The sequence below is a fragment of the Littorina saxatilis genome, linkage group LG9, assembly GCF_037325665.1.
Source record: "Littorina saxatilis isolate snail1 linkage group LG9, US_GU_Lsax_2.0, whole genome shotgun sequence".
NCBI lineage: Eukaryota > Metazoa > Mollusca > Gastropoda > Littorinimorpha > Littorinidae > Littorina > Littorina saxatilis.
Window position 1 is genome coordinate 12562971 of NC_090253.1, and position 13579 is coordinate 12576549.

At 40.9% G+C, this 13579-nt stretch overlaps 1 protein-coding gene across 2 annotated transcripts in view; it reads left to right on the forward strand.

Moving 5' to 3' along the window:
* Positions 1–8208: 8208 nt before the first annotated feature.
* The window catches only part of LOC138975294 (TLC domain-containing protein 2-like), a 15535-nt gene continuing 10164 nt past the window's right edge, over positions 8209–13579 (forward strand). Inside the window, exon 1 of one of the 2 annotated variants that reach the window (XM_070347951.1) lies at positions 8209–8429. The gene's annotated coding sequence lies outside the window, so the exon portion shown is untranslated. Of the gene's footprint in view, positions 8430–8491; positions 8742–13579 lie in introns of those variants that run through there. The other variant, XM_070347952.1, reaches the window with a different exon arrangement.

Genomic DNA, 13579 nt, shown 5'->3' on the forward strand with positions numbered 1-13579 from the left:
TGAGCCTAAAATCTCCATCCTTGAGTAATAAAGTTCGTTCGTTCGTTCGTTCTCTCTCACTTCTACATTTAAAGTTAACGGAAAACTGCATCTGCGTGCGTGATTACCATTGACTTATCCTTGCAGTTTGACAGCTGGTGAGGTACAAATGCCAAAAATACCAATCGTTTTCTATTCAGATAGAACGTCTGCTCGCACACACACATACAAACGCATGCACACACACACACACACACACACACACACACACACACACACACACACACACACACACACCACACTTTTATTTGCATGGCACACTTTTATTTGCATGGGCATTATTTTTGTTAAAGAAAGCGACAGTGTGTAAATCGATTTGTTGCAGGATGTTTTGTTTTATCCCCAGTGTGCGTGCGTGCTTGTGTGCACGCGCGCGTGTTTGTGTGTGTGTGTGTGTGTGTATGCTTTGTTCTTTTGTTTGTCCAGCATTTGTGTTTGTGTGAGCCTGCTCCTGTGTGTGACAGGATATATGTCGGTATTTCCATGCTTTCGTGCATATAATTATATGTGTGTGTTGATGTGTACACTGCGTCTATGTTTCTTTGCATACCTGTTTGAAAATATTTTCTTTAACTGTATAAAGAGAACACAATTTTTGTGTTTTTAATATTGGTTAAAGGCACAGTAAGCCCCCCGTAAACCATCACAGATACTGTCAGGCTTTTACACACAGTACAAACACCCTTTCATTTAAACACTCACCGCTTAAGAACATCCAAGGTCCCCTACGTAAAGAGCGAGCAATTTTCAAAGAATTAATTTTTACGTGGCCAGCCGGATTGTTCAGTATCACAATCGAGCGGCGCTAGACCTAACTTTTAAAATCTAAATAATAACTGAAATGACAGCTTGTTACACAAACATTCTTAAATCATACAAGAAATCTTTTTTCATCAAGACAAGATCAGTACAATTCGAAGTTTTGAAAGTTTGAAAAAAGAAAAGCCCGGAAACGTGTCACGCAAAACGTCTTTCTCGTAGCAGACGACGGTTCTGCATAGCGCCAGTTCCTCTGAACGGTCAACCGCCACCGCTTAGCCGTTTGTTGCTAGATTCAGAGGTACACAATAATGTGCTATTGCAGATAAGCTTACAGCGAGTCGCATTGAAATCACAAACTGACAACTAAATTGTGAAAAAAAGAAAACTGGATCACACTGGTTCACGATGGCTCAGGGGTAAAATAAACCACGCAAAAATAAATTCTTTGAAAATTGCTTGCTCTTTACGAAGGGCACGTAGGATGTTCTCAAGCGGTGAGTGTTTAAATGAAAGGGTGTTTGTACTGTGTGTAAAAGCCTGACAGTGTCTGTGATGGTTTATGGGAGGCTCACTGTGCCTTTAAACTACATGTACTCTGAGACCACAGATGCTAAATAATATACATACAGATTTCCCGTCAATCACATGTGTAGGTAATTTTTACTCATTTTTGAAGAAAATTAGAGTCAGTGGTTTTTTTTCTTCATGTTAAGTTTATTGTTAGTTTTATCAGGTTAATTGATGTTATTGTAGCAACATGTTTAGAAGTAATTGCAAAAGAAAATGTTTTAAGTTTGGAATAATTAGTTGAACTCGCATATTAATTTTTCTCTTTACCATTCAACTTTTCACAGATGCAGTAATTTTTCTTCTAGTTTTGTTTCGTGTTTGAAATCTCGGGTCTTTGTAATCTAGACTTAATGCAAGAATAAAGGAGTACTTGTTGAATAAGACTCTGTGTGTGTGTGTGTGTGTGTGTGTGTGGGTGTGTGTTTATATATATATATGTGTGTGTGTGTGTGTGTGTGTGTGTGTGTGTGTGTAAATAAAAAAACTAAAAAATATATGAAAAACTGTTACAAATTCTATTAATAAAGTCCAAAATATTCTTTAGCAATTTCTTTTCCTTAGTAGCAAACAACTTTTTAAATTTAAGTGCATTAGGTTTTTTCCAATAGTAAGGTGGTAACAACTCAGCTCTTTCTTCTTTGAAAAAATCACAGACAAATAAATAATGGAATTCATCACCTATGTCTTATACATTTGGTGCAAGTTCTTTCTGACCTCGGGATGTTAAGACATCGTTCTTTCTGTACAGGCAAATTGTTGTTTAATGTTCTAAACTTCATCATTGAAACACATTGCTGATATGGCAGGTGTGTGACATATTCTTCACATGCAAAAATATCTTTAAACATTCGATAGTTCCAAAACATATTTTTTGTTTCAATTTCTGTAAACCATTTATGGATATACTGGTCATACAAGCTTCTTTTTACTTTACTTTTAAACCATGCGCTTGAGTATTGAACATTTTCTTGAAAAGTCCAAAGGCCAGAGAGACCAATTTTTCTTCTAGTTTTGTTTCGTGTTTGAAATCTCGGTCTTTGTAATCTAGACTTAATGCAAGAATAAAGGAGTACTTGTTGAATAAGACTCTGTGTGTGTGTGTGTGTGTGTGTGTGTGTGGGTGTGTGTTTATATATATATATATATATATATATATATGTGTGTGTGTGTGTGTGTGTGTGTGTGTGTGTGTGTGTGTGTGTGTAAATAAAAAAACTAAAAAATATATGAAAAACTGTTACAAATTCTATTAATAAAGTCCAAAATATTCTTTAGCAATTTCTTTTCCTTAGTAGCAAACAACATATTCTTCACATGCAAAAATATCTTTAAACATTCGATAGTTCCAAAACATATTTTTTGTTTCAATTTCTGTAAACCATTTATGGATATACTGGTCATACAAGCTTCTTTTTACTTTCCTTTTAAACCATGCGCTTGAGTATTGAACATTTTCTTGAAAAGTCCAAAGGCCAGAGAGACCAATTTCATTTAAGTTTTTTTCAATATAACATAAATAATTAGATTCAATCATCTTGTTGATATGTATACAATTTATAAGTAAAGCAATACACAATACTTGAACATTTATTTTTATGAATAGGACTAATCAGTTTATACCAATAGCAAAGCATTCTACATTTCATATTAACATCTATAGTGGATATCTTCCAAATTCACCAAATATCATAGCATTTGGAGTTGATTTTTTTAGTTTGAAAACAATTTTATAAAAACGCAATTGAAGTTTAGTAGCAAGTTCACAGGAACCAAAACCCCATACCTCACATCCGTATAGTAAACAGCTGACAGCTGACCCTAAACTTTCACAGTAAGATTTTGTTCATGCGCGACAGGCTAACACGCTATTTCCAAGGAAAAGTCTTGTCGCTTAATGCTATCATTTGCTTTGAAGGATAACAAAAACTCACTATATAACGGGTACACATTTGATTTCCAAATATTGTGTGTGTGTGCGTGCCGTGCGAGTTCAAAGGATGCTCTTGGTCTTGATACGCGCTCATGTGTTATTTATTCATGAACTTTTATATCATGCTAGTGTGTTTTTATACGCACTTAATCTGAGGATATTTTATTGGTTTTAAGTTTAACTAAGATAGAGAGAGAGGGCGAGAGAGCGAGAGAGAGTGTGTATGTGCGCGCGCGTGTGTGTGTGTGTGTATTTTTTATGTGTTTTAGTGCAACTCTAAATTCTTAGTAAATGCAAGGACCTATATTTCTAATATAGGTCTATGGTAAATGTGATACGGTTTAGTGTTCTTAGTTTTAAGTGCAATCCTTAATTCTTAGTAAATGTGATGTATTTTATGTCTGTGATTGCCTGACGCTGCATGGCAATTTTCCTTGTTTTTACTGTGACAAGGACAGTAAACTTTTGAGTCTTGAGTCTATTTATCGTATCAACAAATCATGTCCCAAATAGTCACCATAGTACTGGGGACAGAAATAGACAGTTAGCATAGCTACGGTTTTCAATTTTAAATTCTCATGGGTTTGAGTATTTTTCTCCCGAAAATTTAGAGGAATCAACATATTCCCCATTATCCATATTCACAGTAACACGGTATATTAGGGAGCACCTCGTTACTCCGTATCGTTACCGAGTCCCCCGGCTTGTTACTAACCGCCCTAACCCTAACCCAAACCCCGGCTAACCCTAAGGGGGAGTAACGAGCCGGGGGAGTAACGAGCCGGGGGAGTAACGAGCTGATCCCGTATATTCAAGGGAAAGGAACGTGCCAAAGACAACTACATCAGCAAACCTGTTTTCCCAGTCTCTCTTTCTCTCCGCCCCCAACCTAATACTTTTTTTGTTTCTTTTTATTGTGTGTTTGCTCGAGCACGTTCGCATTATAACACATTAGATACACGCACAGCAACATTTGAGCAGATCTCAATTTATCACTTTCTTCTTGTGCGCCTTGTCAGTTTCTCTAAGAGACCGTGCCAATTTGATTCTCGGTGACCTTTTGAAGTTCGCCCGTATACAGTATGCCTTGCTTTTGAAAGGCCCAGTGTGAACCTTGTTGTTGTGGGCCAGTAGTCCAGGCACTGATCCAAGCAAGCTTAAACTTACTGGCTAGTGTCATTTTCTGAATGTCTTTACGCTGATTACACTGGTGTTAATCAAAGCGGTGGATTTCATTGAAGTTCATCCACTGAGACGGTGTACTCCCGGTTGACCGTTGTCACGAACTGAAAACTTGGGCTCTGCCTGAACAATCATGCCCTCTCGGCAATGCGGTCAATGCGCATGCGCTAACATGGGGAGATTAATCAGGTCGTGAACAACCGGCCTAACCCTAACCCTAACGGCCTTACCCTAACCCTTACTCTAATCCTAACCCTAACCCTAACGCCTAACCCATGGTTCGTTCGGTCAAAGGGTCGCATTTTCAGTTCAGTGAAGTCCAAGATTGGCGCATGCGCATTGACCGCAATGAGAAGGATTTTTCAGCAGAGGTTTCAGTTCGTGACACCGTTTTCCCGTTTCTCCGTTTCCCGTTCACATCTCAGTGTAAACAGTGTTAAATGAAAACACGGTTTTACAGTTTATAAAAAAAACAAGAAAGGTGTGTTGTTGGAACGTTTAATTAATTTATTGGATGAACGGTTTGGATTACTGTGTTCTGCTTAGGCTATCTCAGATCAGGAATTGTTATTTGATGAATTAGTTTCTTTATAAGAAATTAATGTATGTAATATAAACAAGTTCTTACTCTGCGCGCAGTCAAACTGTTGATTTTTGTTGTTACACCCCCGGTATAGGGGTGTGTATAGGATTCGGTCCATGTGTTTGTTTGTTTGTGTTCGCATATAGATCTCAAGAATGAACGGACCGATCGTCACCAAACTTGGTGAACAGGTTCTATACATTCATGAGACGGTCCTTACAAAAATTGGGACCAGTCAAACACACGGTTAGGGAGTTATTGGTGGATTAAAATTATACAAGGACTTATAGAGGGACATCTTAAAGGTCAAAGGGAAATAACCATTCTCACTCAGTCACTGCCACCAACTGAGAAGGTTATTTCCCTTTGACGGGGGTGTTTTTCCTACCTCGGAGGAATTTCTTGTTTCTCTTCTTCTTCGTCGTTCAAAGTTTTTACGTGTATGACCGTGTTTACCTGCTATCTGTTTGGCTTGTGTCAAGTTCAGGTATGTTTTAGAAACGAAGCGATGCCGTGCCAGTTATTTAAGTTGTCTGAGCAAATGAATCGGAAAATGTACAAAATTTAGAAGGAAAAAAAAGATTAAAAACAATAAGATACAATATTAAGGCACTGGCATAGAAACAGCAATTTTCGCGCTTGACTGATTAAGAGATAATATGGATCGTTTTTCTTGCGTTGTTTGTGCGTGTGTGTGTATTACAGTCAGTGTTCTTTTGATTTGTTTGCATGTTTCTTTTTCAAATATTATATCTCAATTTTCCCCCCTTTTTTTAGTTCGTTTCTTTGCGTTTTTGTCTTCAGTTTTTCACTCGATAAAATATCTTTTACACTTTTGTGTTCTTTTTGAGTTAAGCTTTTCATCTCAGCGCAAAAAAAAGAAGGTTAGGATTCACAGGTTTTCTTTTCTTCAGTGTAGGCTTCGTATAACCAGAGACATAGAATGTATGTCTCTGGTATAACTGCCGGTTGGTCATGTCCGTGGACCAGACATGTCAGCAAGCTGTTGGCTTTATGCCCCTGTCAGGTGTGTGTGATTGTGTGTGTGTGATTGTGTGTGTGTGTGTGTGTCAGTGTGAGTGTGCGGGCGCGTGTCAGTGTGTGTGTGAGTGTGTGCATGCGTGTGTGTGCGTGTGTGTGTGTGTGCCACGTTTGTGTGTGTTAGTGTGTGTGTCACTGTGTTGTGTGTGTGTCAGTGTGTGTGACGTGTGTGAGTGTGTGTCACGTGTGTGGACGGTGTGTGTGTGTGTCACGTGTGTGTGTGTGTGTGTGTGTGTGTGTAGCACGGTGTGTGTGTGTTTGTGTGTGTGTTTAAGCTTTCATAGTTTATTTCGCTTTGAGTAAATCGCACTGTAAATATCAGTACTGTGAAAACGTCTTAAGAATTTTATTTAAACAAATATCGATACCATCAAGCGCCTGCACTGATATGCCGCGAAATCTTTCAGTCAGTAGCCTTTTGAGCTGCACCCCGACCTTGCTGACACGTTTCTGGGTTCACGCGCTGACACGCTGGTCTCTCTGATGCACACACGGTCACACACAGGCACAGGAAAAAAAACAGCAGCCCTGCGTCGTGTGAGTCCTGTAACGTGCGTACAGTACATAGATTTGCAGCACACGGTACGCACAACGCAGTTTTTCCTGTGCCTGTGCTCTGTCTGTTTGTCTGTCAATCTCTCTCTATCTCTCTGTCTGTGTCTGTCTGTCTGTCTGTCTCTGTCTCTCTGTCTCTCTCTCTCTCTCTTTCTCTCTCTCTCTCTCTCTCTCTCTCTCTCTCTCTCTCTCTCTCTCTCTCTCTCTCTCTCTCTCTCTCTAGCTTTGTTAATTATAATTATTTTATTACTCTGAAATATTGACTGCTGCATGCCTACATAATGCTAAATCTACCTGTCTTGGTAGGCTCACTGTGTGCTTGTTGAATGGCACTTAGTTGTGTGTATATTATTATTAGTACTATATGTGTTCCTCCTTGTGCGTCTGCGTGTGAGTGCGCAAGTGTGATTGCGTAATTAATGTTCCATTCTGTAATTGCTTTATTGATGTTCCATTCATGTATTTTCTACTACTTTTCTCATTTATTATTACTGTATGTTGATGTTTCTATGATTCTAGTCGGGCGCACGCGTGAATATGTGTTTGTGTGAATGTAAAGGGCACATTGTAAGATTAAGCCCATGGCCTAAAATGTCTACCCTTTATGTGAATAAAATGTTCTAAGTCTAAGTCTAAGTCTCTCTCTCTCTCTCTGGGCGAGGGCTGGTTGAAAAAAAGCTCGTTGTATTGCTTATGCCACAACCCTCGAAAAATAAAATTTGATTTGATTTGATTTGACCTCTCAGTCTCAGTCTCTCTCTCTCTCTCTCTCTCTCTCTCTCTCTCTCTCTCTCTCTCTCTCTCTCTCTCTCTCTCTCTCTCTCTCTCTCTCTCTCTCTAGTCTCTCTCTCTCTCTCAGTCTCTCTCTGTCTCTCTCTCACTCTCTCTAAATCTCCATATTTATCATTATGTCTTAATTTTAGGATGGGCAGATCATTGTAAGACAAGGCGTTAGCCTAAAATCTCCATCCTTGAGTAATAAAGATCGTTCGTTCGTTCATTTGTTCTCTCTCAATCTATCTCGCTTGGCTTTACCTCTCTCATTGTCAGTGTCTCTCCATCCAGTCACGTTTCGATCAGTCTCTTTCTCTCTCAGTCTCCCCCTTCTCTTGCGCTCTCTCGGCTCACACCGACACACACACGGCGACGTTAAACACCAAATAAATAAAGAAAGAAAGAACACACACACGGCAACACACACTCGCGGCCACACACGGCCTCACACGGACACACACACACACACACACACACACGGCCGTGTACACACACACTACACTATGACACATAGACACACACCCACTGACACACACACACACACACACACACACACACACATATACGCACACACACACACACACTCATAAATTTACATATTCAGGCACATAATAACAAAACACATCAACACTGCCACACCGAATCGCGTATAAAACACATGAACCTAGTAGTGTAAAAATGACACGGTACGCACAACTGACCCATTTTCCTGCAAGGCGCCTGTGGTCGCCCACACCACCCAACGGCAGCGTGCGTGGTTTGTTGAATAGTAGGCTAGCAACTTGCCAGTTTCACACACTTTACAATCTGCTGCGCCCCTCCACGCGGAATTTGCGTTTAGTCCTTCCAAACGAGTCTAGTTTTTGTGGTGTCGATTTGAATCTTTCATCCACAGTAAGCTCACCGCTGGACCTGAGGACTATTTTAGAGCTTGTGACTGATTTTGCTCGTTCTACTGACTGTGGAGATGTTGAACACGTCAAAAACATGCAAGTGAGTTGTTACGAAAGTTGTCTATGATTTATTGGGGCGTAGCTTAGTTGAATCAAAGACCTTAGAGAGACCGTAGAGAGACCGTAGAGAGGGAGATCCCCTCTAACAATCTGTGGTTGTTTGTAAACTCAGTGCAAATCGTGGGGAAGCTCTAAGTTCCTGCTGTTCCGCTGTTGTGGTTGTGGTTTTAGTGTGTGAGTGTGTGTGTTGTTGTTCGCAGATTTGTGGAATGCTAGTGAACGACAAGTCGTTGCAGATAATAATGTGTGATTCTGTCTGCCCCGGCGTGTCAGGGATATGTCCGGAATGCAGGTGAAATTAATTTTTTCAGTGCTGTTCATTTCATCTGCATCTTCTTCGTACTTTCTCTCTCCCTCTCTCTATATGAAAATGTGTGTGTGTGTGTGTGTGTGTGTGTGTGTGTGTGTGAAAGAGAGAGAGAGAGAGAGAGAGAGAGAGAGAGAGAGAGAGAGAGAGAGAGAGAGAGTAATATGATCATGGAGCTGGGCATGCAAAAAGAATGACTGAGGAACAAGTTGATATGCATGTCGTTGGAAGTGAGCCATGCGGGTTCAGCTGCACTGAACAAGAAAGAAGTATGTCGACTTGCCCTAAACTCCACTCCCCTATCATTATGCTTTACAGTCGTAAGAACAAGAAGTAGGAGAACTTGAGAAGAAGAAGAAAAACGCACTTTTGTTTAATAATGCGAAAGTCGTGATCACGCATTACTGACAGAACAGACTAAATGCCGAAACTCGCACTGGAAATGGAAATTCAGCAATAACTGACAATGAGAATCTCAGAGCCTGCCCTTCTCATGATCCGCTCAAGATTCAAGAATATCAATTATGTATATACTATTTTCCTAGGACTTATAAACTCTGATTGCAAACCAAGAATGTGTAATCTGTACTGCAGTGAGGATATAAGTGACCAAGAATGTGTAATCTGTACTGCAGTAAGGATAAAAGTGACCAAGAATGTGTAATCTGTACTGCAGTAAGGATAAAAGTGACCAAGAATGTGTAATCTGTACTGCAGTAAGGATAAAAGTGACCAAGAATGTGTAATCTGTACTGCAGTAAGGATAAAAGTGACCAAGAATGTGTAATCTGTACTGCAGTAAGGATAAAAGTGACCAAGAATGTGTAATCTGTACTGCAGTAAGGATAAAAGTGACCAAGAATGTGTAATCTGTACTGCAGTAAGGATAAAAGTGTAAAGCGTACTTCGATCGACCAGTGCTTTGATACAAGCTCATGTGGATTGCAATAGTCTCTAATTTGAAAAAAGAAAGAAAAAAAAAGAAAAGAAAAAAAGAGATAAAAGAGACGCAAAGAAGTTTTTCTCTCCAACTAATGTTTTCTTCCCAGTGACCAAGACGTTGTGGATCGCACACCGAGTCTAGTGTGCGTGTGACGGTGTGTTTGGGCATTGTTGATGTGCGAGGTTCGCTGAATCAAGGTCACAGTCAGGGCAGACTGACTTTCGCACACTGAGAGGTGGGGGAGAGCTGAAAGGGGGAGATCACTGCAGTGACCGACATTCGCTTCATAAAGGCACGGGCTTTCCCTGCCTGTGTGTGTGTGTGTGTGTGTGTCTGAGTGTGTGTGTGTGTCAGTATATGTGTGTGTGTGTGTGTCAGTATGTGTGTGCGTGTGCGTGTGTATGTGTCAATGTGTGTGTGAGTGTGTGTGTGTGTCTGTGTGTGTGTGTGTGTTGTGTGTCAGTGTGCGACTTGTGTGTGTGTATGTGTGTGTGTGTCAGTATTGTGTGTGTGTGTGTGGGAGTGTGTGTGTGTGTGTGTGTGTGTGTCTCTCTCTCTTTTTGAATCTGCCTAGGTTTTTACTTAGGATAGGATCATCTACCCCCTACTTGGACACATACCAAAAATATAAAGTGCAAGAGATAACATGACGTGTAAGTTCTGTAAATCCTTACTGTGCCTTGAGAAGAAAGGACAAATTGGTTCGAGATTGACTTGAAATCTGTGTCGGTGATTTCGTCATCATTCTCAGGAGTGGACAATTACTTGCAAGGTCACCATGTACTGCCAGGCTGGGTCAGTCAGAGTTTGTCCCCTTGACCTCAGTTGCATCATGCACACACATTTGAAGATATGGTATTGTTATGTCACAGGTGGAGATTATGAGCTATTTCTAATATCCCGACTGTTAGCAAATCAATCAATCAATATGAAGCTTATATATAGCGCGTATTCCGTGGGTACAGTTCCAAGCGCTTGTCGAAGAGTTGTCAACACAGGACTAACAAAGAAACTAACATCTGCACTGACGGACACGAACCCTATCACACTCTAGCAAACCCTGATAAACATACAACAAACATGATAACAGACATGTCAAGGAAATAGATATCAACATGAGCCGGCAGTCCTGATTGGTCAAAGTCGTCACTGACATGGTGCACCAAACTGGTATCAAATGGCATTGTAATGTCGTGGGTGATATATTTCACGTATGTAGAATGATTATATTACGGTTTCAGGACACGAGTAGGACGGTAGTTGGAGATTATACAAGGTCAGTTCAGTCCTTGAACAACTTGACCGATCAGTTTAGTAATAAGCTATTAGTAACACACACAGTGGAACACGCTCAGTGCAGGACTTTGAGTCCTTTGTACTGGAAACTTGCATTCTCCCAGTAAGGTCATATATTGTAAGTACGTTGCAAGCCCCTGGAGCAATTTTTTGATTAGTGCTTTTGTGAACAAAAAACAACTGACAAGTGGCTCTATCCCATCTCCCCCCTTCCCCCGTCGCGATATAACCTTCGTGGTTGAAAACGACGTTAAACACCAAATAAATAAAGAAAGAAAAGTGCAGGGCTAACACAATCTGCACAAATCCGGTGTTGATAAGGAGGGAGTCTTAAAATAAACGTACATTAATAGACGTTGTGAAAAGAAAATCTGAAAAAGCAAGATCTTATAAGGTGGGTAATTCTTAAATTGGGGGTAATCGGGGGCCCGGTAGCTCAGTTGGTAGAGCACTGGACTTGTGATTCTAGGCTAACAGTAACAGATTCGACTGAATCCGGGCCCGGGACGGTCACGGGTCAACTTTATGTGCAGACTCAGAGACGGTATCCATGTTCCACCCCCGTGTTACCACAGTCGGTGGCACGTAAAAGACCTCGGTCATTCTGCCATAAATGCAGGTGGCTGGTTACACCTAAACACACATACACCTGGGTAGCGCGACTCTGTTGCTACTAGCTTTCCAGTGGGAGGAAGCGACCCGAATTTCCCAGCGATGGGACAATACAGTTATGAAAATGAAAATGAAAGAAAATGAGTTTAAATGAGGGTTCCACTGTTCAGGGCTATTCGGTGGCGGTCACTGCGTTGGTCACTTTAATCTGATTCTCATTCACTCCGATCAGTACTGGAATACAGACCAGCTAGTGCTGCTGTACTGCTGAGTAGTGTGAGTGTACGAATTGTACTGTAGATTCGCCATTAATTTCCTACGCCTGATAACTTCCAACAGATAATTGATAACAGAGGTCCTGACATTCCTACCACTCGGTATACTTCCAGAGCTTTGCCACCAGCACTGGAAAACGTCCTGCAGTTTTAACAGAACATTCTTTAATTCGGCAAAAAAAGGCTTGTACAATGTATTATTGTTTCTTTAAAAAAACCACATTAAAATAAAAAATTAAAAAAATCAGTTCCGAATTCGAAAATGCATATTTGATGTACCTTACGACCTGATTTAAACACTGTCAAGAGAGTGGACCAAAAGTAACAATTACAAACATTGTGATCATAGTAATTAGTACTAATATTTATAAATAACACTTAAAAACTACTCATATCTTACATCATAATTACAACAAAGAGGTTTTGCCTGTCTCAGTCTACTGACCTCACTCTAAAAGCTGCCTGTATGGTTCTCAATCAATCAATCAATCAATGAGTCTTATATCGCGCATATTCCGTGGGTACAGTTCTAGGCGCTCTGCAGTGATGCCGTGTGAGATGAAATTTTATACGGCCAGTAGATTGCAGCCATTTCGGCGCATATTTACCTTTCTGTAGTTATGCGTTGGCTTGTGTTATATCGATTTCAGTTTCTTTGTATTTAAGGACAGTGATGTAAGGAGGCAGCTCTATTCATTCAACGCGTGTTTTTTTTCCGGAGTTTGCGTTTAATGCAGATTAGTTTTGGATTAGATCGGTAAGCTCACGTAAGCGGCTTGAGTTTTTACTGAGTGTAAGCGTACTATGCCCACTCCTTTCTATATATTTAAGTGTGTGTGTGTGTGTGTGTGTGTGTGTGTGTGTGTGTGTGTGTGTGTGTGTGTGTGTGTGTGTGTGTGTGTGTGTACGTGTGTCTGTGAGCGTCTGTGTCTGTGTGTGTCTGCCTGTTTGTCTGTTTGTGTTTCTGTCTATCCGTCAGTGCGCATTAAAAATATATATATGTAAACTAGATGAATACCCGCTTCGCCGGGTACGGCTGCGCCGGGAAAAAGTCGAGTCGAATACCCGGCTGCGCCGGGGACCCGGCTTTGCTGGGTGTACGCCGACTTTGCCGGCGCACCGCACGAAGGAAAGGAGATAAACGCGCAAAACACTGGAGAAGAGTAAAAATAGTATAACGGGAATATGGATTGAGCTTTGTCGACAGTGACCTTCTAAAAATAGAAACGGGAGTATGAATTGACGCCACACGAAGGAAGGGAGATAAACGCTGAAAACACTGGAGAAGATAAGGAAGAGTTACTGGGAATGGATCCAGAGAAAAATCAAAATCGGTTCAGCGCTGCGCGCTGAGAGCACGTGTTGAAATATCTCATCGAGCAGGTTGTGTCCGGGGTCTACCTGAATATGCCCACCAAATTTGAAACAGATCCATCGAGAACCTGGGGCGTGCATCGCGGACACACACACACACAGACACAAGTCGTATATATATATATTATATATATACTAGAATGAATACCCGCTTCGCCGGGTAGACGGCTTCGCCGGGAAGAAGTACTTAGAGCCGTACGCCGAACTATGGACCCGCCAAGCTTAGGTCCCTCCCAGATTCGTGGAATGGGAACAGCACGAATTTGATTCAGTGGCCATAATGCCATTCCTGACCATATCGAGTCCCATCCTTGTCGACGAAT